The 27,802-nt window shown below is 39.3% G+C and overlaps 1 long non-coding RNA gene across 1 annotated transcript; it reads right to left on the bottom strand.

The window, feature by feature from the left end:
• Positions 1-339: 339 nt before the first annotated feature.
• On the bottom strand, positions 340-27,045 carry LOC311628758. The gene is made up of 3 exons (XR_014796064.1): positions 26,976-27,045; positions 19,783-19,829; positions 340-1,087 (listed from the first exon to the last, which is right to left on the bottom strand). It is a non-coding gene; the product is annotated as an uncharacterized lncRNA (long non-coding RNA).
• Positions 27,046-27,802: the final 757 nt, after the last annotated feature.

A 27,802-nucleotide genomic window follows, 5' to 3' on the forward strand; every position in this document is an offset into this window, starting at 1 on the left:
CACCACACCAAATCAGATCTCTTTTCATCATATATCCCCCATTCTCCACCTCCCTCAACACACCTAGTCACTGTTGCCCTTGTTCATTATTTTTTTCTTATTTTTCTTTTTTACTCAATTGCCCTAGCTTTCTATGCTCTTGACACCTACTCTCTATCTATGAATCTGTCTCTCAAAAACATATGCTTTTAAAAGAGCAGACTCATCTATGTTTTTATTTATTTATTTTTAAAATTTTTTTATTGATTAAGGTGTTACATATATGTCCTATTCCCCCATTATCCCCCCTCCCCTACTCATGCCCTCAACCCCCTGTTTTCTCTGTACATTGGTTAGGCCCATACATGCATTTATTTTTATGAGTATTTTTCTGTTACACAAACAGTAATACAGATACATATATTTAGTTTCTAAAAAAGTATACTTTTTCCTTTATTTTTTTTAATGTTTGAAGATTACAAATAGTAGTACAAATGTCTCCTTTTTCTCTCCCCATTGACCTCCCCCCAGCCTCCCCTACCCCTCATAAATGCCCTCACCTACCCCCCTAATCCCCACCCCCCTACTCAGTGTCTTGTATCCATTGGTTCTGTTTATATGCATGCATACAAGTCCTTCGGTTGATCTCTTACAGCCTCTTCACCCCGCACAACCTCCCCTGCCTTCCCGCTGTAGTTTGACAGTCTGTTCAATGCTTCTTTGCCTCTGTATCTACTTTTCCCCCATTTCTTTCTTTTAAAAAATCTTGCCTCTGCAGACTAGAAATAAACATATAATAACAAAAAATGTTTGAGTCCCAATTTCAATATCCAACACTTCTGAGTCCCTGTTTCAATGTCAAACAGTTCCTTATGTGTATGTGTCAGCCATGGTATCTGGATTATGGGTACATGGTGGCAAAGCAGGTCTGACCCTTTCTTGTTTGGTCCTGGGCAACCTGCATCGACACACAGCTGCTGACTGCTAGCCTGGCCAGGCGTCGTCAGCATCTTCCATCTCTCGATTGTTTCTCCTCTTGTCTTTGTGGTTGGAGCAGACCTGTCAATTTCTCTCTTTTGCAGGAATCCACATGGTCTTGGAGTGTTTTCTGAAAATATATAAACATATTCTCGACCAAAAGTTAATAAAGAAATATTTTCTATATAATTGATTTGAGATCCTTTTTATTTTTGCCCACATGATTTTCCTTTGTCTTATTTATACACCATATGTGTTTTTCATGGGTGTCTTGCTGTTAGCACTACAAATGAAAACTAATTTTGTAAAGTAAAAATTTTCTAGGTGTAATTTACTTATAGGATATTTTTCCTTACATGATATCACCCTATTATCTCCCCTTTTTTGATTAATGGAGGCTTTTGTAAATTTTGTAATGCAGTCTTGATAGCTTTAAATTTTTTTTTTTTTTTACACAAAAATATGACTGCTTTAGGTTCATTGCATATTCAGGAATTTTACCATGAGATGAACTACAAATAGAAATTTAGTTACTACTTTAGGAACAGCTTTTTGTCCAGTACAATTAAATTTTCTTGAATATACACTTAATGCAATTAGTCTATTTAAATTAATTTGAAAACTTGATTGCTATTTTATTGTCAAATTTAATACTCTACCAACAATCCTAGTTGCTAAGTTTTTAGATAAATATAAAAAAAAAAATTGAGTATCTAAGGCAATGGTTCTCAAGATCTTTCTTCCTACTAAAAATCATCTTGTGTTTCTAAAATTTTTCCGAAATTGGGATTAGGGATTAACAAATTTCCATTTTGGAGAAAATCATCATCATCTCCTCCTCCATAGAGGTCTAAGAACTCACCTTGGAGTCTAGATCTGAGCCACTCACATACATGTTCACATCAAGGAGCCATTTTGGTACATTTCTGCAGACAATACAGAAGTGGTTGTTGGGGCTTTGGTGGCAAGGTAATTGGGATGAGAGGGTTGCAGGGCATTTGAAAATGGACAGAGTCATCACTTTGATTAAGGCAGTGTTTCCCAAACTTTTGACATATGTGTACCTCTTTTATAATTTTTGTAACACTGAGTACCACTCATACTCATGAGAACGTAGAATTAGGCACAGCTAAGCATGGTGCAGTGCATATCCCCACCAAACTCCAATGTAACTTGTACCCCCACCAAACTCTTCCTATACACCTGGGGGTATGCGTACCACACTTTGGGAAACACTGGATTATGGTGACGGTTTCACTGGTACAGTATATGCAGTATACTAATATATCCAAATCACTTATTCAAATATTTTTTCCATTTTAAATTGGGTTATTTGTCTTTCATTAATGGATTGCAAGAGTTCTTTATACCTTCTTTCCTTTGGCAGGTTTTTATCAAATACAAGAGGCCCAGTGCACAAAATTCTTGCCTGGGAGAAAGGGTTCCTCTGCCTGGCCCTTGCCCTCTCTCAGTCTGAGACTGTGAGAGAGGGTGGGCTGGGCTGGGGGACCCCCAAGTGAATGACTATTCATGCACTGGGCCTCTAATTGGTTAATAAAAGCATAAAAGTTTTAACTGTACAATTCTATAATACATGATCTGAATATTATATTTTATATTTACCAGCCAAAGTCAAGTCTTCTGTCATCACCATGTATTTGAACCCCTTTACCCTTTACCATCTTTGCCCAGTCCACTTCTTCTCTGGTAACCACCATACTGCTGTCTGTGTATATGAAGTTTTTGTTGTGTGTGTGTTCCTCGTTTTTTCTTTAGTTGCATTCTCTTTTATATCCTACATACAATACATGTGAAATTATATAGCTGTTGTCCTTTTCTATCTGACTTATTTCACCTACCATGAAACTCTAAAGATCCATCCATTTTTTCAAACTCTAGGGGAGAATCCAAGATGGCTGCTCAGGTAAACACCTAGCCACAGCCTCACACAACAATTTCAATAAATTACAACTAAAATATAAAATGGACATTACCCAGAACTACAGGAAAGTCAACTGACTGGAAATTCTACAACGAGAAGCAAGGAGAAAACCAGAAGGAAGAGCGGAGGAGCTGTAAAAGCCTAAGGTACGGAGACACACGGCGTGCGTGGAGAGGATGGAGCTGGAGAGGAGGGAGGCTGAGTGCCTGGCTGGTGTTCCCTAGCGGGAAGGAAATAAAAGTTCCGACTGTGCTGGGCCCCAGTTCCAACTGCTCTGAACCCCAGTTCTACGCCAGACCCTGGGGATCCAGGCTCAAACAGAGGGAGCTGGGCTGTAAGGCGGAACCCCAGGGGAGCTGCAAAAGGAGGTCCCGGAGATGCGCACATTGCTCTCAGAGAAGGAACGGTTGGCTGTGCCGCGGATTGCCCTGGAGGGAAGAAGACAGGGGCTCCAGACTGCTCTGAACGCCACCTCCAACTCCACTTTCTACTGAACTGAACCCCAATTCCAGGCTCATTGGGGGAGAGCCTAGACTGTTTGGTAGCAGGTGAAAATCAAGGGCACCTTTCTCTCAGAGGCGCTTGCAACAAGTACTGAAGGACCCTGAGACTCATGGAAGCCAAAGCTGTAGGCTCCACCCTGAAACTCTGCCCCATCAGGGAAGCTGCAAAAATGCCGAGATGAAATAGATTACAAACGAAAGAAATGGAGGACAAAAAGCGACTGGATATAGAGTTCAAATCTACGCTTATAAGGTTTTTCAAGAATTTCCTAGAAAAGATCGATAAGACCTATGAGGATATGAAAAGGGATCAACTAGAATTAATAATCAACAAGAAATGATAAGGGATCAACAAGAAATAAAGAATACATTGTCTGAAATAAGAAATATTATACAGAGTCCTAAAAACAGAATGGAAGATTGCAAGAATCAAGTCAAAGATTTGGAACATAAAGAGCCAGAAGACACTCCTCTGCTGAAGCTAGAAGGCAAGAGAATCCAGAAAATTGAAGATAATGTAAGAAACCTCTGGGATAACTTCAAGCAAACCAACATCAGAATTATGGGGATCACAGAAGATGAGAGAGAGCAAGATATAGAAAACATACTGAAAGAAATAGTGACAGAAAACTTCCCCCACCTAGTGAAAGAATTAGACATACAAGTCCAGGAAGCGCACAGAATTCCAAACAAAAGGAATCCAAAGAGGACCACACCAAGACAAATCATAATTAAAATTCCAAGAGCAAAAGACAAAGAGAGAATATTAAAAGCAGCAAGAGCAAAGCAAGTAGTTACCTATAAAGGAGCATCTATATGATTGTCAGCTGATTTCTCAACAGAAACCATGCAGGCCAGACAGGAATGGCAAGAAATATTCAAGGTGATGAATAGTAAGAATCTACAGCCAAAGATAATCTACCCAGCAAACCTATCACTCAGAATCAAAGGCCAAATAAAGAGCTTCACTAATAAAAAAAAAAGCTAAAGGAGTTCATCACCACCAAACCAGAATTATATGAATTGCTGAAGGGGTTCTTTCAGAAGAGAAAGTAAATAAAGATAAAAATTATGAACAACAAATATGTAACTATCAACAAGTGAATCTAAAAACCAAGGAAATTAAAAAAAAAAAATCTGATGAACAATATTAACTGTTGAATATAATAGAATCAGAGGTATGGAAGGGGAGTGAACTGACGATTCTTGGGGAAAAGGGGAGAGGGGGATGTGTGGAAGAGACTGAACCTAAACTGTGCACCTATGGATGAGGACAATGGGGGGTGGGGAAAAGGGCAGAGGGTGGGATGGGAACATGGTGGAGGAGAGCAATGGAGGAAAGGAACATTTGTAATAATATGAACAATAAAAATTTATTTTAAAAAAAGATCCATCCATTTTGTAGCCAATGGCAATATTTCATCTTTGTTATTATTGAGTAGTATTCCATTGTAAATACATACTACATCTTTAGCAAACACCCATCAGAGAGCACTTAGGTTGCTTCCATATCTTGGCTTCCATGAATAATGCTGCAATGAACATATATGTTTTCAATTGTGGGGGTAGATAACCAGAAAAGGAATTGCTGGGTCTCATGGTAGTTCTCTTCTTAATTTTTGAGGAACCTCCATACTGTTTTCCATAGTGGCTGTGCAAGTTTAAATTCCCACCTGCTGTGGATTAGGGTTCCCTTTTCTCCACAATCTCCAGTACTTGTTATTACTTTTCTTGTTGATAATGGCCATTCTATTAGGTGTGAGGTAGTATTTTATTGAGGTTTTGATTTGCATTTCCCTCATAGCTAGGGAAGTTGAAAATATTTTCAAATATCTGCTGGCTATTTGAATGTCTTCTTGGGAGAAGTGTTTGTTCTGGCCTTGGCCCATTTTAGAAATTGGATTGTTTGATTGTTTTTATTGTTGGGTTGTATATCTTCTGTACATATTTTGGATATTAACTCGTTATCCGAGGTGTTGTTGCAGATATCTCAGTTTTTTGTTCGTTTTTCTGCTTTGTGATGGGCTTTTTGGCTATTGCAGAAGCTATTTTAGTTTGCTATAATCTCATTAATTTATTTCCCTTGCTTTGTGAATCAAACTTATAAAATCATCTCTAAAACAAGGATACAAGTTTTATGCTATGTTTTCTTCTACATGTTTATTGTTTAAGGTCTCATAGTTAGACCTTTGATTATTTTTGAGTTAATTGTTATTTATGGTGATAAATAGCAGTCTAGTATAGTTTCAGTTTTTTGCATGTGCCTTTCTAGTTTTCCTAGTACCATTTATTGAAGAGGCTTTCTTTTTTCCCACAATATGTTTTTAGCTCCTTTGTTGATTATTATTTGTCCATATACAGTATGTGTGGGTTTCTTTCAGAGGCATTGATTCCCTTCCATTGGTCGGTGTGTCTGCATTACTACCAATATACTATTTTGATTATTGTTACTTCTCCGTATAATGTGAAGTCAGGGAGCATGATACCTCTGATTTTATTCCTTTTTTCTCAGTATTGCTTTGGTTATTTGGGTTTTATTGTGTGTTTCCTCACAAGTTCGATGACTTTTCATTGTACTCCTTTTAAAAATGTCATTGGAGTTTGATAGGAATTTCATTAAATCTGTATATTGCTTTGGGTAATATGAACATTGAAAATGGCAAGATTTTGTCTTCTTATGGCTAACTAATTCTCTCCCCCACTCCCCCTCTCTCTCTCTCTCTTTCTCTCAGAATTTCTTTGTCTATTCATCCATATGTTTCTATGTCTTGGCTATTGCAAATAATGAGCAAATAAAACAGAAATGCAGATATATTTTCAGATACATGTTCTTGTTTTCTTCAACTAAATACCCATTAGCAGAATTGCTAAATCATACATACACTGAGTGGCCAGATAATTATGATCTCTGAATGCATAATAATCTCGCCATTCTGTATAGATAGATAGATAGATAGAGAGAGATAGATGATATAGATAGATATAGATATAGATATAGATATAGATATAGATATAGATATATAGATATATAGATATATAGAAATATAGATATAGATATAGATATAGATATATAGAAATATAGAAATATAGAAATATAGATATATAGATAGATATATAGATATATAGATATAGAGATATAGAGATATATAGATATATAGATATATAGATATATAGATATATAGATATATAGATATATAGATATATAGATATATAGATATATAGATATATAGATATATAGATATATAGATATATAGATATATAGATATATAGATATATAGATATATATATAGATATATAGATATATAGATATATTGATATATTGATATATAGATATATAGATACATATATATAGAGGCCCATTGCATGAAATTCATGCATAAGGAGGGGTGTCCCTCAGCTGAGCCTGCACCCTCTCCAATCTAGGGCCCCCGGAGGAATGTCCGACTGCCTGTTTAGGCACAATCCTGCTAGGACCAGTCTGATCACCCTCTACCATTCCCCTGCCAGCCTGATTGATGTCTAATTACTCCCCTGCAGGTCTGGTCACCACTAACTGTCCTCCCCTGAAGGCATGGTCACCAATAACTGCCCTCTCCTGCAGGCCTGATCCTCCCCAACTGCTATCCCCTACAGGCCTGGGTTCCCCCCAACTTCCCTCCTCTGCCAGCCTGGACAGCCCTAACTCCCTTCCCCTACAAGCTTGATCACCCCCAAGTGCCCTCTCTTGCAGGCCTAGTCCCTCTCAACTGCCCTCCCCTTCTGGCCATCTTGTGGTGGCCATCTTATGTCCACATGGAGGCAGGCATCTTTGACCACATGGGGGCAGCCATTTGTGTTTTTGAGTGATGGTCAATCTGCATATTACTTTTTTATTAGATAGGATAGAGGCTTGGTGCATGGATGGAACCTAGCTGGTTTGCCCTAAAGGGTGTCCTGGATGAGGGTGGAGGTTCCCTTGGGGTGTGGGGTGGCCAGGGCCAGGGGCCTGTGGTGGTTTGCAGGCTGCACATGCCCCTCCCCGCAGGGTGTTTGGAAAGCTTGGCTTGCTCCATAGCCTGGGAAATCCAGTCCTCCCTCCTGCTTTCTCTGTGACTGCAGCCATCTTGGTTGAGTTAATTTGCATACTCGCTTTGCTTGGTTGGTGGCTTGTGGGTATAGTGGAGTGATGGTTAGTTTGCATATTATTCTTTTATTAGATAGGATATTAGAGTCCTTCCTGGTGCATGAATTAGCACAAGGATGGTGCCCAGCCAGCCTGGCCGGGGGAGGATACATGGACAGTTGGCCTGCCTGCCTGCTGGTTGAACTCTTGGTCATGGGGAAAATTAGCCTTTTATTATATAGAGTATACACTGAGTGGCCAGATTATTATGCATTCAGAGGTCATAATAATCTGGTCACTCAGTTTATATCATAGGGTAGTTCTATTTTTAAAGAACTAATATACTATATGTGTTTTTTACACTGGCTGCATCAATTTATATTCCCTCTAACATTAAATATGATTTCTCTTTCTTCTCATTCTAGCCAACATATGTTATTTTTTTAACATTATTTATTGAGTTAAGCATTCTGTGTTTCTTCCCTTCTGGGTTTTAAAGATATCCCAAGTACTGCAATTTATCACTTCTAAGAATTCCTAACAGTAATGATTGCGATCATTTTCCTCAGTAGTATACTGTATTTAAAGTTCACATAATGCATGGATAGTTACAGACTCATAAATCAAGTTTAAAGAAATGATAGGTAATAAAACACAGTAAAAAAAAAATAAGTGCACCACATTACCAACACCCAGTTACACTAAAGGTGAACCTTAGTGTATACCCATGTATCCGTCCAGTTCCTTTTCTGTATGTGATAGATACATGCCTGAGCACACACACACTCCCAACTGCTGTGACTTGAAAGTTCACAGGTGCAACACTTGAAAACTGCAGGAGGCATAGTCCAAAAGTTCCACAAAGCCACCAATTCTGGTCTCCTGTGGAAGTACCATCCTGCACACTCAGTGTCCTTTCATTCATCCTTCTAAATTCCATCCCTGGGACAAGTCCTTGGTTCATCATTGGAAGAATCTGTTATTGAAATCTTCAATGGTCTTAGCCATCATAGTGCAAAATTTCGATATAGTTAACATTCAACATACAATTACAAAATGATAGAGAGAAAGACTGTTGTTTTTTTTCTCTTATTTTAGGACAGTAAAAGGGGAGGTGTGTATGGACATGGAGCAGGGGGTTGGAAATTAGACATACACAAGTAGGGTGAAATTTTAGCAGGGGGTAAATAGAAAGAATAGGGAAAATCTAGAGCAGGAAAGGGTTAAGATAAACAGGATACCAAAGAGGAAAGGTGAGGAAGAGAGTGATGGCATAAAGGTAGGGTTAAAATAGAATAAAGCATTGGTGAAGGAAAGGTAAAAATAGTCTGTATAACACTAATCCCAAAGTAAAATAAAGAGCAAATAATATGACACTTAAAAAAATAATAAAAATAAACAAAAGTAAATAAGATAAAAAAGGTAAAATAGTAGTAGTAATAATACTGATTACAAATAAAAATGTAATAATTAAAAGGTAAAATCAAGTGAGGAAAAAAGAAAAAATATTTTCTTGAGTAAATGTTGCCAATAATGAAAATAAAAACAAAAATTAAAATAAAAAATTAAATAAAATGTGCTTTCACTTCCTCTATCATTCTGTTTGGCATACCTGTTTCCCAATCCAGACAGTATTGCAGTTCCCTGTGTTTCACTGCTCCTCAGCGTTGTAATCCAGTCCTGATTTTTAAGCAAGCCTTGCTTTGATTTTTTATTATACTAGGGTCAATTTGTGATTTAGCCTCTGGGTGTAAGTGTTTCAAGGTTGACTTCCAGGGCTCTAAAGCCTCTCCAGTTTTTTATTTATTTTTTCTCTGTGACACTCAACTGATCTGTGGCTGCAGGGAGGAAAGTCTGAGCTTACTGCACTCCCCTGTAATTCGCTGGCTATCATTATGTGTCAAATCAAAACGTGTTCTTCTTCAGATATCACTCCTATTTGGAGCCAGTTCCACAATCACAGGACACACCAGCCCAACTGCCCGGGGCTTCTCCTTGTAACCACTGCCCCAGTCCTCCAGAAGGGAGATGGTGACTAAGAAGGAAGGTAGGAGGGAAAGAGTGTGAGAGAGTTAGGGAGCAATAGAGGAGTGTGTGGATGTGTGTGTGGTGTGTGTGTATGAGCTTGGGGCTGTTAGATTCTGCAGGTCTTCCAAGGGGCTGTCAAACTGGGCAGTCTTAGATGTCGGAGCCCCCTCCCACCTCATACACTCTGGGGCAGCCAGTGCAGGCACTGTGAACATGCCATCTTGAGAAACTGAGCTGCTTGAGCCTAGCATCCTGGCCTCAGCACCAACCATTCTGGTCTCAGATGCAAAACAGAATCTTGCAGCCACTGTGGACAGAGACGTGTGACCACAGCTGCAGACCCACAGACACCAAAAAACCAGACATCCCAGCTGCAGATTTATGTGATTCACAGAGCCTATCTCTCTCATTGCAAGATCGCGGGCAGTGCCATAGTAACTGATAGACCAGCCCCTCGCACAGGCTGCAGTGCCTCTACAGGAATTTGAGCCTGGGAGCTCCTGGACACTGGGAATCTGTTCCCGGCAATGCAGTAGGGTGACGAACCCTAAAGCACACACAGTGCTGCAGTGCCACCTGACTTTGATTCTGGGAAAGCATACAAGAAAGTCTGTTTTCCACAGCACAGAAGTGGACCTCTTGCGGACACAGTGATACCATGCAACCTAATCCCCCAAGCTGACCAGGACCCTAATTCTCTGGGCAGGAGGCAGCACATGAACACTGGTGACTTGTTTCTTATCATGTATGCCAGGGATCCCTAACTCCCACTGCATTCACATTAATTGCCAGTGACTACAATTCTTGGTGCATGCACACATGAGGACCCTCATCCTTAGTGTGAGGCCGCATGAAGCAACAAAGACTCTGATATAAGATACTTGGTGCAAGCACAGGGAACTCTGACTCCTGAAACATCATGGGGTCTTTGATTTTCGGCACATGCAAGAGAGGTTTCTGTTTCAGTGTGGTGCAGGTGGGATTCCTGATTTTAGTTGCACACACAGGTCGCACTGAAAACTGATAAGGCTGACCCTGGACAAGCCTGGTTCCCACCAACCCATGACAGTCACATATCTTGGTGTCAGAGCTCTTCAGGGACACTCTGGTGGTGCAAAGCTCCCACAGCACATGGCCCAGGATCACGCAACTCGATGTTTGAACCTTCTGGTGATAGTCAGAATGGAAAGACAACACAATCCCCTGAGGGGAAAAAAATGAGGAGTTGCCAAGAAAGGAAATCAGTGAAACTGAAGCATACAACATGACAGAAAAAGAATTCAGAGTAATGGTCATACAAATCATACACCAGATGGATGAGAAAATCAACAATCTATGCAAGAATCAGGAAGAAATCAAAAGTGATATAACTACAATAAAAAAATACCATGCATGGTTTCAACAGTAGACAAGAAGAAGCAGAGGACCTAATTAGTGAGTTAGAAGATAAGATAGAGAAACAAGAAATCTGAAAAGCAATTGGAGAAAAAAATTAAAAGCAAGAGGAGAGTCTAAGGAAGCTTTGGGACAACATGAAATGAAATAACATACAAATATAATCGGGCTGCCAGAAGGATAAGAAGAGCAGCAAGGATAAGAAAATCTATTTCAAATGACAGAAAACTTTCCAGGTTTGGAGAAGAAAAAAGTTACATGAGTAGGGAGAATTCCAAGCAGGATGAATCCCAAAAGACCCGCACCAAGACACATCATAATTAAGATGGGAAATGTTAACAACAAAGAGATAATCTTAAAAGCTGTGATAGACAGAGAGTTACCTACAAAGGATCCCACATGAGATTATCAAATGACTTCTCAACAGCAACACATCAAGTTAGAAGGCAATGGAGGGATATACACAAAGTGTTGCAAAGAAAAGAGCATAATTCAAGAATACTCTAACTGGCAAGACAATGAATCAAAATTGAGGGGGAAATCAGGAGCTTTGCAGACAAAAAAAAGCTAAAGGAGTTTATCACTACCAAGCCAGCAATGCAAGAAATGTTAAAGGGACTGGTGTAAAAGAAGAAATGAAAAGGGAAGAAGGAACAAAGGAATAACAACAATACCACCAACAAAATTAATATGGCTTCAAACAAGTACCTATCAATAACAACTTAAACATAAATGGACTGAATTTTCCAAACAAAAGACATGTAGTGGCTGAATAGATAAAAACAAACATGACCTATATATGCTGTCTACAAGAGACCCACATCAGAACAAGGGATTTACACAGACTAAAAGTGAAGGGATGGAAAAAATATCTTTCAGGAAAATGGAAATAAAAAAGGAGATGGGGCAGAAATACTTATAACTGGCAAAATAGACTTCAAAGTTAAAGGCTATAACGAGATAATGAAGGTCACTTCATAATACTAAAGGGATCAATACAACAAGAGGATATAATCCTGATAAATATATATGCACCCAAATACATAAAAAACCTCTTGGAATATATCAAGGGATAGATAAAAAATAATAAAATCATAGCAGGGGACTTTAATACACCACTGACATCATTGGATAAATCCTCTAGACAAAAAATCAGAAAAGAAATAGCAATCCTAAATGACTCACTAGATCAGATGGACGTAATTGACATCTTCAGAGCATTTCACCCCAAAGCCACAGAACATATGTGCTTCTTAAGTGCACATGGGACATTTTCAAAAATAGACCACATATTGCGTCACAAGCAAAGTCTCCCCAAAGTCAAGAAGACTGAAATCATACCAAGCATCTTCTTAGACCACAATGACATAAAATTATAAATAAACTACAATAAAAACTCAAACACTTGGAATCTGAATAGCATGCTATTAAATAATGATTGGATTACCAATGAGATTAAAGAAGAAATTAAAAACATCCTGGGAACTAATGACACTAAAAACACAAGAATCCAAAATCTATGGGGAACAATGAAAGCAGTCCTTAGAAGGAAGTTTATATCTCTAAAGGCCTACTTCAAAAAACAAGAAATAATGGTGGTAAATCATCTAATTCTACAATTCAAAGAAGTAGAAGGGGAGCAACAATAAAAGCCCTGAGTGAGCAGAAAGAATGAGGTAATAAATATCAGAGCAGAATTAAATGATATGGAGACCAATATGTATATATATATATATATATATATATATATATATATATATACACATATACAAAAGATCAATGAAACCAAGAACTGGATCTTTGAAAGGATAAACAAGATTAATAAACCTTGACGAAACCGGTTTGGCTCAGCGGTAGAGCGTCGGTCTGCAGACTGAAAGGTCCCGGGTTCAATTCCGGTCAAGGGCATTTACATTGGTTGCGGGCACATCCCCGGTCGGGGGTGTGCAAGAGGCAGCTGGTCGATGTTTCTCTCTCATTGACGTTTCTAGCTCTCTATCTCTCTCCCTTCCTCTCTGTAAAAAATCAATAAAATATATATTTTTTAAAAATTAATAAACCTATAGCCAGGCTCACCAAGAATATTTTATCAGCCTTGCATCCCAGGAATAAATCCCACTTAAACATGGTGTATGATCTTTTTAATATATTGCTGGATCAGATTTATTAATATTTTGTTGAGGATTTTAGCATCTGTGTTCATCAAGAATATTGTCCTGGAATTTTCTTTCTTTGTAGCATCTTTATCTGGTTGTGGAATTAGAATAATGCAGGCTTTATAGAAAGAGCTTTCTCTTGACTTTTTAATATAGTTTGAGGAGGATAGTGCTAATTTTTTGAGTGTTTGGTAAAATTATTTATAAAACCATCTGGTCTGGGACTTTTATTTGCTGGAAATTTATTTCTGTGGTGTTCATTGTATATTGCCTCTTTCATTTCTGATTTTATTCTTGATGAAACTGGCTAGGGGCTAATCAATCTTGTTTGTCTTTTCAAAGAACCAGCTCTTGGATTTATTGAACTTTTGTACCTTTTTTTTTTTCTCTGTCACTTATTTTCTGATCTTTATCATTTCCTTCCTTCTAATTCCTATGGACTCTTCTTGCTGTTCTATGTCTAATTAATTTAGTTTTAGGAATAGATAGTTTATTAGTGCTTTTTCTTATTTCTTGAAGTAGGCCTGTAGTGCTATGACCTTCCCTATTATGACTGCTTTCTCTATGTTCCATTATTTTTGGGTGTTTGTGTGTTAATTTTCATTTGTTTCCAAAAAGGTTTTAATTTTTGACTTTATCTCATTGGTAACCTATTCATTGATTAATAATATGCTATTTACCCTCTATGTATTTTAGTGTTATGGTTTGTTGTTGTTGTTGTTTATTATAGTTGGTTTCTAAAAACTTCATGCCATTTGATCTGAGAAAATGCTAGATATTACAGCAGTCTTCTTGAATTTGTGCAGACTTGTTTTGTACCCTAACATGTGGTATATCTTTAAGATTGTTCCATATACACTTTAGAAGAATGTATATTCTCTTGCTTTGGGGAGAAATGTTCTATAAATATCCATTTATTTATAGTGTGTCATTTAGAGCCTCTGTTTCCTTGTGATTTTTTGGTAAAGACCTATTCAGTGATGTCTGGGGGTGTTAAAGTCCCCTTCTATGACTGCATTGCTGTAAATCTCTCCCTTAAAGACCATCAAGAGTTGTGTTTTTGGGGTTTTTTTTTATGTATTTAGATGCTCCTATATTAAGGAATCAGTGCTGAAAGGGTCTTTCTTCCGGGAGAAACAGTCTCAGATGTGGTTGTTGGTTGTCTTCCTTGGTCCAGGTCTGTGATTAACAAATTCTGAAGAATTCAACTATATAGACACATTAAAAATATAAGCAGAGAATTACTAAGTAGAAATAGGAAAAGAGTTATATAGATAATTTGGTGTTTAACTTAAGATAGTGATCTTTAAAACATTGTTCAGGCTGTAGCTTAAGTTGTTCTGTTATCAACTTTTCAGTGTCCTGGAAGTAGATATGCCTACAGAATTGAAACTAAGAGACTCAAACTCTACTCCTGTTACTCTGTATGATTTATCATCATCATCATTATTATTATTTTAAAATATATTCCATTAAGACAGCAACCTGAGATCTCAGAAAAACCAACATGGCGTCATAGGTTAACACCTAAACTGCTGCATTGCACAACAATTTCAAAACTACAACTAAAAGACAAAACGTCTATCCTCCAGAACCATAGAAAGCTGGCTTAGTGCAGGTTCTACAACTAGAAGGAAAGAGGAAAGAGCATTGAGATGTGCACAAGCACTGAAAAGCTGTGGCACGTGATTTGAGCTGGCTGCAAGCGACTGGGCATGCTGCTCTTTTTTTTTTTTTTAACCCAATGGGAGATAAGCTCCCAATTACTCTAAAGTCCAGTTTCTGAGGAGACGCTGGGGACCTAAACTGCTACAGGGAGAAACTGGACTGTCTGCCATCAGGTCGGAAAGTGAGGGCAGCTTACTTGCAGAGGTGTGCACAGCAGTCATTGTTTACTGCACTGGGGCTCAGGATGCAGGAACTTGGAAACTTGAAGATGCAGATACTTCTGACTGGCAGCCATCACTGTTTACCACGTACTAGCCTAGTGACTCCCTGAGACCCCACCTTGCACAATCTACAAACCCACCCAAGTTCCACATAGCAGCTTTTGCATATGAATGGCCAACCCTATTGCAGTTAACCTAACAAACTTCAGATCTGGTCAGAGAGCTCCAAAACCTCCAAACCACAAGCAAAGAAGAGAAAACTGTAGTTCTTGCTGTAGCTCCTGCTGGGTGGCCTCAGACAGTAGCTGACCTGCACCCCATTAGAGATCTAAAAGCTAATGTATCTAGTGATCTGTGTAAGATGACATCAGATTTCAACTACTCACATCCATAAGTGACACATTCAAGAAGCAGACTCGGTGAGCACCAAAGCCCCACTGAAGCAAGTCCTACCCCATAAGTGTGTTTCCAGCACAGCACTTCTGCCATTATAGACACAGTGGGTCCTCATAGCCAATTGGATTGGAGGTAAATTCCTCCCAGTGATACCAACAACAATCAACACTTAACTACTACAAGGCCATAAACAGTATACAAAGGGATATAACAAGACTGTCCACCTCAGGTAACTGGGAGGCTGACCTAGTGGGCCATATAGGACATAAAGCCAACCTTATACAGAAATCCACCCTACCAACTCAGAGAAGCAGCGAAAATGCAGAGACAAATAAACAGATCACAAACAAAAGAAACAGAGGTAAACAAATAACTACCATGTTTCCTTGAAAATAAGACATCCCCTGAAAATAAGACCTAGCGCAACTTTGGGAGAAAAAATTAATATACAACACTGTCTTATTTTAGGGGAAACAGGGTAGATATAGAGTTCAAAACCACAGTTATAAGAATTCCCTAGAAAAGGACAGTACATTTAATGAGACCCTCGAAGATATGAAAATGGACCAAATAGAAATTAAACATACACTGACTGGAAAAAAAAAATTATACAGAGACCCACTAGCAGACTAGAGGAATGAAGAATCAAGTCAAATATGTGAAACACAAAAAAGCAAAAAACATTCAATCAAGAAAAAAAAAAGAAAAAAGAATCCAAAAATTTGAAGATAGTGTAAGAAGCCTCTGGGACAACTTCAAGTATAGCAACATCAGAATTATGGGGGTGCAAGAAGAAGAGAGATACCAAGATACTGAAAACCTCTTTGAAGAAATAGTGACTGAGAACTTATCCCACCAGGTGAGAGAAATAAACTTACAAGTCCAAGAAGTGCACAGAATCCCAAACAAAAGGAATACAAAGAGGACCACACCAAGACACATCATAATCAAAATGCCAAGAGCAAAAGACAGAGAGAATATTAAAAGCAGCAAGTAAAAAACAATTAATTACCTGCAAGGGAGCATCCATGAGATTATCAGCAGATTTCTCAACAGAAACCATGCAGGCCAGATGGGAGTGGAAATAAATATTCAAAGTGATGAATGGCAAGAACCTACAACCAAGATTAATCTACCAAGCAAAGTTATCATTCAGAATTGAAGGTCAGATAAAGAGTTTCACAGATAAGAAAAAATAAAGTTCATCACCACCAAACCAGCATTATATGAAATGCTGAAAGGTATTCCTTAAGAAGAGGAAGAAGAAGAAAAAAAAAAAATAAAGACAAAAGTCATGAACAACAAATACATATCTATCAACAAGTGAATCTAAGAATCAAGTTAATTAAAAATCTGATGAACAGAATAAACTAGTAAATATAATAGAATCAGGGACATAGAAATGAGAGGACTGATATTTCTAAGAGGAAAAGAGGTTTGGGGTTATGGGAAGAGACTGGACAAAAATTGTACATCTATAGATGAGGACAGTGCGAAGGAGGTAATGTAGAGGGTGGGGTGGTAACCTGTGTGGAGGGGAGGTATGGGGGGCGGGGGGAGAAAGAGAAACAATTGTAATGATCTGAACAATAAATATTTATTAAATTTTAAAAAAAGACAGCACCCTGGGGCCTATGACCTGAAAAGAATTGAACTGTGACTTCCTGGTTGATAGGTCAATGCTCAACCCAACTGGGAAGAAGAAAAGTTCCATTTTGTTTTTTTGGTTTGGTTTTGTTTTTCATTGTTTAAAGTATTACAAATAGTAGTACATATGTCTCCTTCCCCACCCCCTCCATCCTTGAGCTCCCCCGGCCTCTCCTATCCTTGGCATATTCCTTCACCTGCCCCCCACAAGTGTCTTGTATCCATTGGTTATGTTTATATGCATGCATACAAGTCCTTCGGTTGATCACTTACAGCATCCCAATCCCAGCCCTAACCTTCCCTGCCTTCCCACTGTAGTTTGGCATTCTGTTAAATAGTTCTTTACCTCTATACCTATTTTCCCCCCAATTCTTTTCTTAAAAATATCTTGCAGACTAGAAATAAACATATAAGAACAATTTCAATGTTCAACACTTTGGAGTCCCTGTTTCAATGTAAAACAGTTCCTTATGTGTACATAACAGCAATGATATCTGGATGATGGACAGATGGGCCAATGCAGGTCTGACCCTCTCTGGTTTGGTCCTAGGCAATCTGCATGGATGCACAGCTGCTGACTGCTAGTGTGGCAGGGCGTTGTCAGCATCTCCCATATCTGGACTGTTTCTCCTCTTGTCTTCGTTGTTGGAGCAGAGCTGACAACTCCTCTCTGTTGCAAGAATCCACATGGTCTTAGAGTAGCTTTAATACATATTCTAAACCAAAAGTTAATAAAGGAATTTTTCTATAAAATTGACTTGGGATCCTTTTTATTTTTGCCCAAACGATTTTCCTCTGTCTTATTGTGACACTATGTGTGATTTTCCTGGGTGTCTTGCTGTTAGCATTATAAATGAAAATTAATTTTCTACAGTGAAAATTTTCTACATGTAATTTACTTACAGGATATTTTTCCTTACATGATATTACCCTACTATCCCTCCTTTTTTAATTAATGGAGGCTTTTATAAATTTTGTAATGCAGTCTTGATAATTTTAATTTTAATTTTTTGCACAAAAATAAGACTACCTTAGTTTCATTTCATGTTAAGCAATTTTACTGTGAGATGCACTATAATAGATATTTTAGTTAATACTTTAGGAAAAGCTTTTTATCCAGTATTCTTAAGTTTTCTTGGATGTTTACTTATTTCAATCAGCCAATTTAAATTAACCTAAAAACTTTATTACTATTTTTACTGTCAAATTTAATACTCTAAGGACAATCTTAGTTTGCCCTGTAAATATTAGTGGAAAGGATTATTTGCATTCTTGAGTAGGCCCTGAGAATTCCTGGTGCTAGGTTGGATTTAGATATAGGGCAGCTACTGTCAGCCAAGTCTCTGGCTGTTACCAAGGTCTCAATCTGAGCTGTGCCAAGTCTCTGTCTGTTACCTGGGTGCCAATCTGAGCTGGGTGTGGGAAGCAAAGCAGTCATGTCGGCAGACGACCTCCCACAGAAGGGATGAAGATTCAGGTCCCTTCAGTTTGGGGGGGTGAGGGTCTGTGCCCCACTTCTGTTGACCCCCAAGTTCTCTCCTGATGGCCCCTCTACAACTGTGCCTGTCTTAGGTTGTTCCTCCCCTGAGGAATCTTACTTGTCTCTGTCTAACCAGCCATCCTATGGGGCTAAGCAGGCTGATGTGAATTCTGTCTCCTTGATAGCCTATGACCTTGTGTCCTCTACCCCCAGTGCCTGCCTTGGGATCCTCTTGCCTGCTGGTGAGGCCCAGGCACTGATCTCATATTTTGGGAGACCCAGGTTTCTTCTTCAGAGAAGGCCCAGCTTATCTCACTGGGTGAGAGACAGATCCATGGTACCAGCCACCATGGTGCTTCAACCTCGGCATGAACTGAAAGCTCAGGCAATAGCTGTGGGCAACTGGACCATGAGAAGAGGGTCACTCTTGGCCTAAAGGGCAAGAGGGGCCAATATAGAATGCCCAGTAGCGTTCCTAGAGGGCCCTCTACATGGTGGAAGGGATTAAATCCTTTCATGTTGTTTTTAAATGGCTTCCAGACATGCAAAGAATTGGTTTGGAAGTTTGTCTGTTATAATTGTACATTATGCTGTTGTAATTCTAAAATATCTAGAGATGTGTTACATTTCTCCAAGCACCAAAAAGATGATTTTTTTTTTATTGATACACAAGGTTGCAAGGTATTATTATAGGTACTGGGGATAACCCAATTCTGGGGAAAATTATAATGGCTTTGTAGAATAATATCATGTAAGGATATTCTTTGCTCTAGGCCATTGCAATTCCATTTTAAACTGGATGTCAATTTCTTTTTCTATAGATAAGTTCCTTGTTACATTTTCTGCACCTCTACCAGGAGGAAGTAGTGATGGTCCCTTCCTTTGGTGTCCACACAAACTAGAAACTTCTCTTTAATTTTACACACAAAGGAGCAATGTTTTTGTCTTTTGTTTGTTTGGTTTTTGTAGCATTCAAAATTAATTAATCTTTCTGGGAGATATTTCCATTTTCTGCTCAAAGTGGACAAGGAAAGATGAAAATTATTCACAATTCAGTTAAAAACCCTGCAACTTCTAACTTAAATTTCATTTCCCATTTCCCAAACATCATGTGCATGGAGAGCATTGCACTGAAGGGATCAGGTGGAGATGGAGATGAAGATGGTAGGGAATTTAAATCAAAAATGAGCACGGACTTTTTATTCTTCTGTTTAAAATCACTGGGTCTCTGTCACTGTGTTTGAGGTGAAGAAATGACGCCTCTTGAGGACTTGGAGTCTTTCTTACCTTTGGCCTCAGCTCCATATCTGCTCATGGAAGTCCTTTCATCTCTACTGAGATAAAAACAAGAAAAGGATAAAAAGTGTCAACATGGAGATGATAAGGCTTGAGGTCACCTCCAGTTCATACTACTAAGAATAACTCTCGCTGAAATCGGTTTGGCTCAGTGGTAGAGCTTTGGTCTGGGAATGGAAAGGTCCCAGGTACAATTCTGATCAAGGGCATGTGCCTGGGTTGGGGGCACATCCCCAATAGGGGGTGTGCAAGAGGCAGCTGGTTGATGTTTCTCTCTCATCAATGTTTCTAGCTCTCTATTTCTCTCCCTTCCTTTCTGTAAAAATATCAATAAAATATATTTAAACAAAAAAAAGAATAATTCTCCATAGAGGACCATTTCTATTGTTAATTTCCTAACTCACATTATGCGCCCTCAAAAAGTCTATGCATGACTTTAAGTAAACCTGGTGAAGCTAACCCAAGATACTGTGGACACAATGCTTGGTCTATTTCTTTCTGTGTCAGCATACAGGAAAGCAGGAAGGGTTTTAAAACCAATCCATTGCTTATGTCCCACCAACTGTAAAAGGCATGAAGTGAAAAAAGAATTTTTTATGGAATGAGGAGGGGGACATTGTTTTATTTTATGTTTTAGAATCAAAGTAGGCCAACTTTCTGGAAAAAGTAATTCTCCTCAAGTCATTTCTTGAAGAAGTCATGTCACAGACCCAACCTTCCCCTGGGAGGATATACTGTGCTTTTCTGCTTGGTCACTGGATACCCATGTGAAAATTCTCAGTACTTCAGACAAACCAATGCCATTTACAGCAAGGAAATTTCTTTCTCTGTTCTAGCAAGTTTGTGATTAGCCCCCAGAGCAGAGAAAGAATCAACACTGAGGACAAATTCAAAAAAAACTCACTTCCTGCACAGTGTTTAATCAAATGTTTTTCCTGGCTGGCTCTGTGGCCTCTCTCTTCCAGTGATCACCATACTGTATACCAGTAGATTTAAACAGAAATTGGCACAATCATTGGCATCAGTTAGCATAAATGTCTCATTCAAATGAGGCATATAATTGTGACATTCATTTTGTTGCTAGAAAAGACAAGATTTATTATACATACCTAAAATGAGGTTATATTTACTTATTCAGTTTTAAATATTATGCAGTTATGAAACAAGTTTGTAAGTGAACTTATGAAACAAAAATCCACAATTTGCAATGAACAAATGTAAGTATTTTGGCATATTACTGCAACTATTCTGTTTGATTAAAAAATTAACACATTACACATGAATTTCATTTAAGTTTTTGGATTCCCCAGATTTCTTTTCCCTCCCACTGTCATTCAGAGGCAACCAATATACTGACGTTTTTATGTATCATCTCATGTGTATTTACACTTCTATATACACATGTATCTATAGGTAATATCTAATACTGTTTTTGCATTTTAAACTTTTACATAAATGATATTATTTGTGTAAAATTTTATCTAATCATTTATTAACAAACTTTTAAGCCATTCCAATATATATGATTCCTGCAAAATAATACACATATACTGCATATTTCTGTGCAATGATTGATGGATGGCATTCATCTAACTTTTGAGTCATATTGTCAATATGACTGGAAACCACTAAGCTATTTCTCCCTGACCCAAGCCAGATGTGAGAAGTCCCTAAATCTTCACTTGCACTTGGTGATATTCCATTATTAATTTTTTTATCACCTTAAGGACATACATAGTTATGTCTTCATCCATTTACACGTACATTTTACTGATGACCATTGAATTTAAAAATTGTTTTCATAATTTGTTTGCTATTCAGGTTGCTTCTGTTACATAGAAATATTTGCACGCATTTCTATTAATTTAGTGGGATTTTTTTTTCTTCCTTAGGTAAACCATCTATTTTCATATTTTCCTTTTTCTTTTTTTCCTTTCTTCCTCCTCCTCCCCTTTTGCACTTCCTTTGCTTAAGCCCCGAGAAAAGCATTTCCTCAAACCCTCTTCCATAGATTATCCTTGAACCCTGAGAATTTATAGAAATGAACATAGCATACCTTTTGATTATCCTTGACCCTGAGAATTTATACTTTGGCTCTTGCTAACCCTCCTCAACTTCTATGGTATTTTTCTATTATAGATGACCTTTTGTGAGGAAACTGAGCAACAAATGACCTGCCCAAGGTCACACAATTGCCATGCAGCTAAGACTGAAAAGCAGCTCCTTTTGCCAGCGAATTGTCCTAGGTTCCACAGGAGGAAAAGTTAATGTAAATAAGTCCACAGCCTCTGGGGCCCCACACATACAATGTGGCTGTCCCATGGTCAAGACAAAAACTGAGGCTGACAGGCTGAAAGCCTGTCCCGAAACCAACACAGACAATTGTCCTGTGAAATATTGGGTGTATGCTTTTCCAAAATAGCTTATTCAAAGAGAAAATTGCAGAGGCAGGAGTTGCTCCAAATGGAAACATTTTAGGTTAAACACTATCTGTTGTTTATCTGTGTGACCCATATGGACCAGGGTGCCTGACACAGAAAGTCAATCAAACTCAGGTTGCATTAGCCAAGATGCAGGGCAGTAGTTCTCCTGGACTGTCTTCTGAATGTGTCAGGCAACAACGGAGACATGTATCCACAGGGGAATGGGATTTTAGACAGAAATGATCAAATAACAAAGTATCCTGTCCTGAGAGAGTGACAATGTATATTAATGAAGATGCTAAAATGAGTCACAAAGTATTAACATGACTCGCTAATCAGTTTGTCTCAGTGGTTAGAGCATTGTCCCAGGGAATGAAGGGTTCTGGATTCAGTTCAGATCAAGGGCATCTACTTCAATTGCGGGCTCAATACCCTGTACCAAGAGGGGCATGTACAGGAAGCAACCCAATCAATATGTCTCTCTACCACCAATGTTTCTCTCTATTTGCTTCACCTCCTCACTTCCACTTGCTCTAAAAATCAATGGAAAAACATCTGGGTGGGGATTAACAAAAACCAACCAATCTAACAAACAAACTAAAAACAAAACAAAACAAAACAAACAAACAAAAACAATCAAATAAAAACAAAAAAAAAAAACCAACAAAACAGGACTATAAATCTTAAGAAAAGACTGGCAGAAGTCTGGCAGATTGGCAGGAATGTGGTGTGTGTCAATCTTGGATCAGACGAAAGTGGGAGACCAGAGAATGGAGGCATATTCCTCATCTAAAAGGAAAATTGTACTCATCTCCTCCAAAATGAGAGGGTGGTAGGCAGTGTGCAAGCAGAGGTTATAACAGCATTGGCAGGACAATAGGCAGGGAGTTGAAAGAAATGAACATAGCATACCTTTTGATTTCAAAATTACATGAGCCTGATTTTTTGTACCAAACCATGAGAAAGCAGGCTCTCTCATGCTGTTATAGGAAAATCAAACTATTTTTTATTGGCATTGTTTATAAGTGTCTTCTTCACTTATCTGCCTCAGTCCCCATATTTCCTGTTTTTAGAGTGCCCTGTTTTCTAGTTTAGTTCTTGGAATTTCTGGATATTTCTCTTACATAAAGTTCAACAGACAAAAGAGTTGTTCCAGGTGCCCTAAAGATGAGTCTGTTTGTCATACAGCCACATCCTACCTCTTGTCAGAGGAAAGGTGTGAGCTATTTAGCAGAAATTGGGTGGTTTGCAGAAGGACAAAGTCCTAAGATAATGTGTACTCAGGGGTCTAGGACTTGGGGAACACATGGCTCAGTGGAGGTGTCACTTAAGAAGTTAAGATGATAAACTGAGAAGATTGTCCCTGTTTAATGGGGAGCCTGGGTAGGTTCAACTTTTCCATCCGTATAATGGGATGAGAAAATTCACTCAGTTTCATGAAACCCTGTGAATCCCATGTGAATCCATTGGGCTAAGCAGTCATCAATTTGCTAAAAAGCCAGGAACACTTTGCCATGTACTAGGGTGTGGGCACAGGGTAAATGTTTCCCACATCTCTTCCCTCACTGTCAAAACTGCTGTTGCTCTTAGCATGACCATCACCATCCCCTTTCACTGATGGGTAAGCCCAGAAGTTGAGTAACTAGAAGTTGAAATCACACCAGCAATGAGTGGCTGTCAGTAGGCTCTCACACTTCCAAGGCACTGGGATCCTCTTCAGTATCCCCTTACTTGGCTTGGATGTGTGGGAGCTGTGTTGTGTGGCCTCACTAATGTGCTCCCAGTTCTCAGGAAGGTGCATGGGGCAGGCACATAGGATGCCAGGCCTTTACAGTTACACAGGAGCTCCCTGGAGGCTGAATGTACCAGGGCTAGACTGCTGGAAAGGAAGAAGAAAGGGGATTGCTGCCCCCCCCTCCCCCAGCCCAAGCCCTCACAATAGGGACAGGTCCTTGGTGTGGGAGCCAAACAGTATCTAGAGACCAGAGGGCTGGGGCTGTGTGCTGTGTCCCCTATGGGCTTTCTGTCAGAGCGTGCCATCTGCCATGTTTTTACCCATTACTCCCAGTGCTGGTTTGTCAAGACCACAGCAGGCACACTGTCCAATATGTTAAAACAAACAAACAAAAAAAACAAAAAAAAACCCTATCTAATGAAGAGGAAATATGCAGGGGAGGGCATAAATTACAGGGATAGGGCCTAAACAGGTAGTCAGATATCTTCTGAGGGGTCCCAGATTGGAGAGGGTGAAGGTTAGGCTGAGGGACACACCTCCCCCTGCAGTGCACTAATTTCATGCACTGGGCCTCTAGTATGGATAATAAAAGAACATTATAACTTGATAAACAAAAAGATAGATACAGAAGCAGAGAAGCATCGAACAGATTGTCAAATTATAGCAGGAAGCCTGGGGAGAGGCGTGGGAGGTAAGATATCAACCAAAGAACATGTATGCATATATATAAGCATAACCAATGGATGGAAGACACTGGGGTATGAGGGCATGTATGGGAGTGGGGTGGGGGGCCATGGGGAGATATGGACACATATGTAACACCTTAATCAATAATAATAAAAAAATGGAAAAAATGAATAAACAGGTGAGTAAAGAAGCACTTTATATAAACACTTGTTTGGTGAAAATGTCCAGAAGGACCAATAAGGAAAATAAGTTCCAAATCTGATTTTTGTCATGGTTTGTCCTTAGGAAGTTTCTTAACTCTCAGTATATTATTTTCCTCTTTAAATCCAAATAAATTAATGACAATTATCCCTCATAGTTCATGAAATTATTTACATCATAAAATATTAAAAACCACCTATTGCCCCAATGCCAGCGCCACCCCCCTGCCCCCTGCCACGTGCCCCTTAGGTCATCAATGGAATCCCTCCCAAGCTTGAAGCTCCTGAGTGGACCCAGCATAGCTGCTGAGGATGTGGAAAGCAGGAATTAACAGTGGAATTTTTTGCAGCCATGCTTCACAGAGGCCCTCACTGCTGCAGCCAGCATGCCCCTCAGGTTCCCTACCCTTGGTCCCCCATTGTAGCCCACCCAACCGGTTAGCCCATCTTGGGCCTTCCTGGGCTCCTAACTGCTTTTGGCACCAAAGTGCTGTGTAAAGGTGCGTTCTATGCATGGCTAAGATAAGGAATTGCCATTCTTTAAATTCTGCACCTACATTCAGATTAGAAATAAGGAAAGCCTTATTTATTGACTTTTTTTGGTTTGTTTGTTTGGTTGGTTGGTATGTCGGTTGGTTGGTTGGTATGTTGGTTGGTTGGTTGGTTGGTATGTTGGTTGGTTGGTTGGTTTGTTGGTTGGTTGGCTGGTTAGTTCTTACACAACCTGAGGATGTCATCTGGTTTTCAAAAGGTGTGGCCTTGAAGAACTTTCATGGGCTGGCCCATCCTCTGTCAAACCCCATGGTACAGCCACCAGTCTCACCTCCGTGGTCTGCAGCTTCTGCCAAAGCACTAGCTACTCCCTGGCTTCTCCAAGAGCAAATAGGAGCTTTTTTTTTTTGGTGTTTTGTTTTGCTTTTGTAAGAGCCATAATGCAAGCCAGAAAATGGAATTCAGGACATAAATGGAAGTTGTCAGTCTGCAACCCTAGGAGAGCTGTCACTAGAACCTAAGTATGCAGTAACCTGATCCTAGACTTCCAACCTGTAAATGTGGAAGACACATTTCTGCTGTTTATAAGCCACCTAGACCATGGTATTTCCTTTCTTTCTTTTCTTTTCAGTTGCCCTATGGAAGAAGACAGTGTCTAGATTTCAAAAAAAAAAATCTCAAAATAAAAAGGTTATTTGGTCTTTATCATGAATCAATTTTCTGCTAAAAACAACCAGCAATTTCTCTCTTTTTCTAGAGAGAAAAGATACATGGAGACTATTGAAACACTTTAAAAATTTTGAAATTAGACAAATTAATTTAGAAACTGTGTGCCTCTACTCCAAAGAGAGACTTTGAAACCTTAAAAAGTGAACTTTGGGCCTTTGCAAAGTTGATAGGGTTCAGTTTTGTGTGTCATTAAAAATCTGTCTGAAGACAAAGGATTCCTATGGTAGGAAGTGTTAGTTTCGGCTCAGCTCCAGGTTCCTTTCTTGCCAGGTTTAGACCTTCACTGTGTGTCCTAGCCTGAGTAGGAGCCTGGCAAGTAGCAGGCAGAACAGGACCAAGGTGCTCAGCAGCGTGGCTTCACCAGTCTGCCCACTGCCATCCAATTGTGCAATCAGACTAGCATCTCAGGCTCCCACTGTCCAGCACTTGGTCCTCCAAGCTCTGCCTATCAGGCACAGCCACTGCACAGGGCAGAGGATGTGTCAGACCTCACTGCAGATCTTAGATTTGAAAAGGAAAGAGAAGAAGTAGCTGGTTGGACAAAGAGATCCCCAGATATGACAAAGCCTGTGCCTATGCTGTAGAGAGTTCTGGGGCAAAAACTGACCCATGACCACATCCTGCTGGGACAGACACTGGGAGCTCTGCTGAGCTAGGCCTGTGCAGGGTATGGCTTTTGCTCTGGCAACAGGAAGCTGTCAGCTAACTGCTAACTAAATTTTCTCTTCTTCTTTTGCATTTTTATACTATACATTAGATTCCTAGAAGGATAATAACTGTAAGTGACTCAAGACAAAATAAATCTAAAGAGGTTAAATTGAAAAAAAATCTACAACCAAAGAAAAGCACAGTACCAGATGGCTTCATTGGTGAATTCATTAAACATTTAAGGAACTAACACCAATACTTTGCAGATACCTTCAAACACCAGAAGAAGAGGAAGTACTTCACCATTCATTCCATGAGCTCAATGTTCTCCAAAGATACTGTAAGAAAAAACAAACTGTGGACCAATAGTCTTTATGAATCCTATATAATAAAAGGGTAATATGCAAATAGACTAAACAGCAGAACAAACAAATAACCATTCAAAGAGTAATATGCTAGTGATATGCTAAGGCATATCACTATTACTCTCTATGATGTGCACTGACCACTAAGGGCAGATAGTCAACTGGTGGACCAGTTGCTATGGTGTGCACTGAACACCGGAAGGCAGATGCTCTGACTAATAGGTTAGCTTGCTGCTGAGGTCTGGCTGATCAGGACTGAGAAAGATGGGCCAGACATATCCTGGAGCCCACCCACCATCCCTCCTCAGCCCAATCATACACTAGTGGGTGTCCCTCATCCTGCCCTACACCCTCTCGCAATCCAGGACCCCTTGGAGGATGCCCGAGAGCAGGTTTCAGCCCAATCCTGCAGGCCACTACCCTTGGGAGGGCACCAGACCTAGGGCTCATGGCTGGCAAGAGCCACTGTAGCAGCATGAGCCTCTCCCATTCAGGACTGATTGGGTACGAGCCTGTGACAGGCACAGTGGGGCAGGATGAGCATGAGTGGCATGTAGGAGCTGCAGGTTCCAGCCTAATTTCTGTAGGCTACCTAGAGGGACCTCACCTGTGTATGCCCCACCTGTGCATGAATTTGTGCACATGTTCTCTAGTATAGACATAAAAATTCTCACCAAAATACTAGCAAATTAAATGTGGCAACTTATAAACACAAGTACATATGTGAGAACT

Source organism: Pipistrellus hanaki, assembly GCF_964339955.1.
Source record: "Pipistrellus hanaki genome assembly, chromosome: 10".
Lineage (NCBI taxonomy): Eukaryota > Metazoa > Chordata > Mammalia > Chiroptera > Vespertilionidae > Pipistrellus > Pipistrellus hanaki.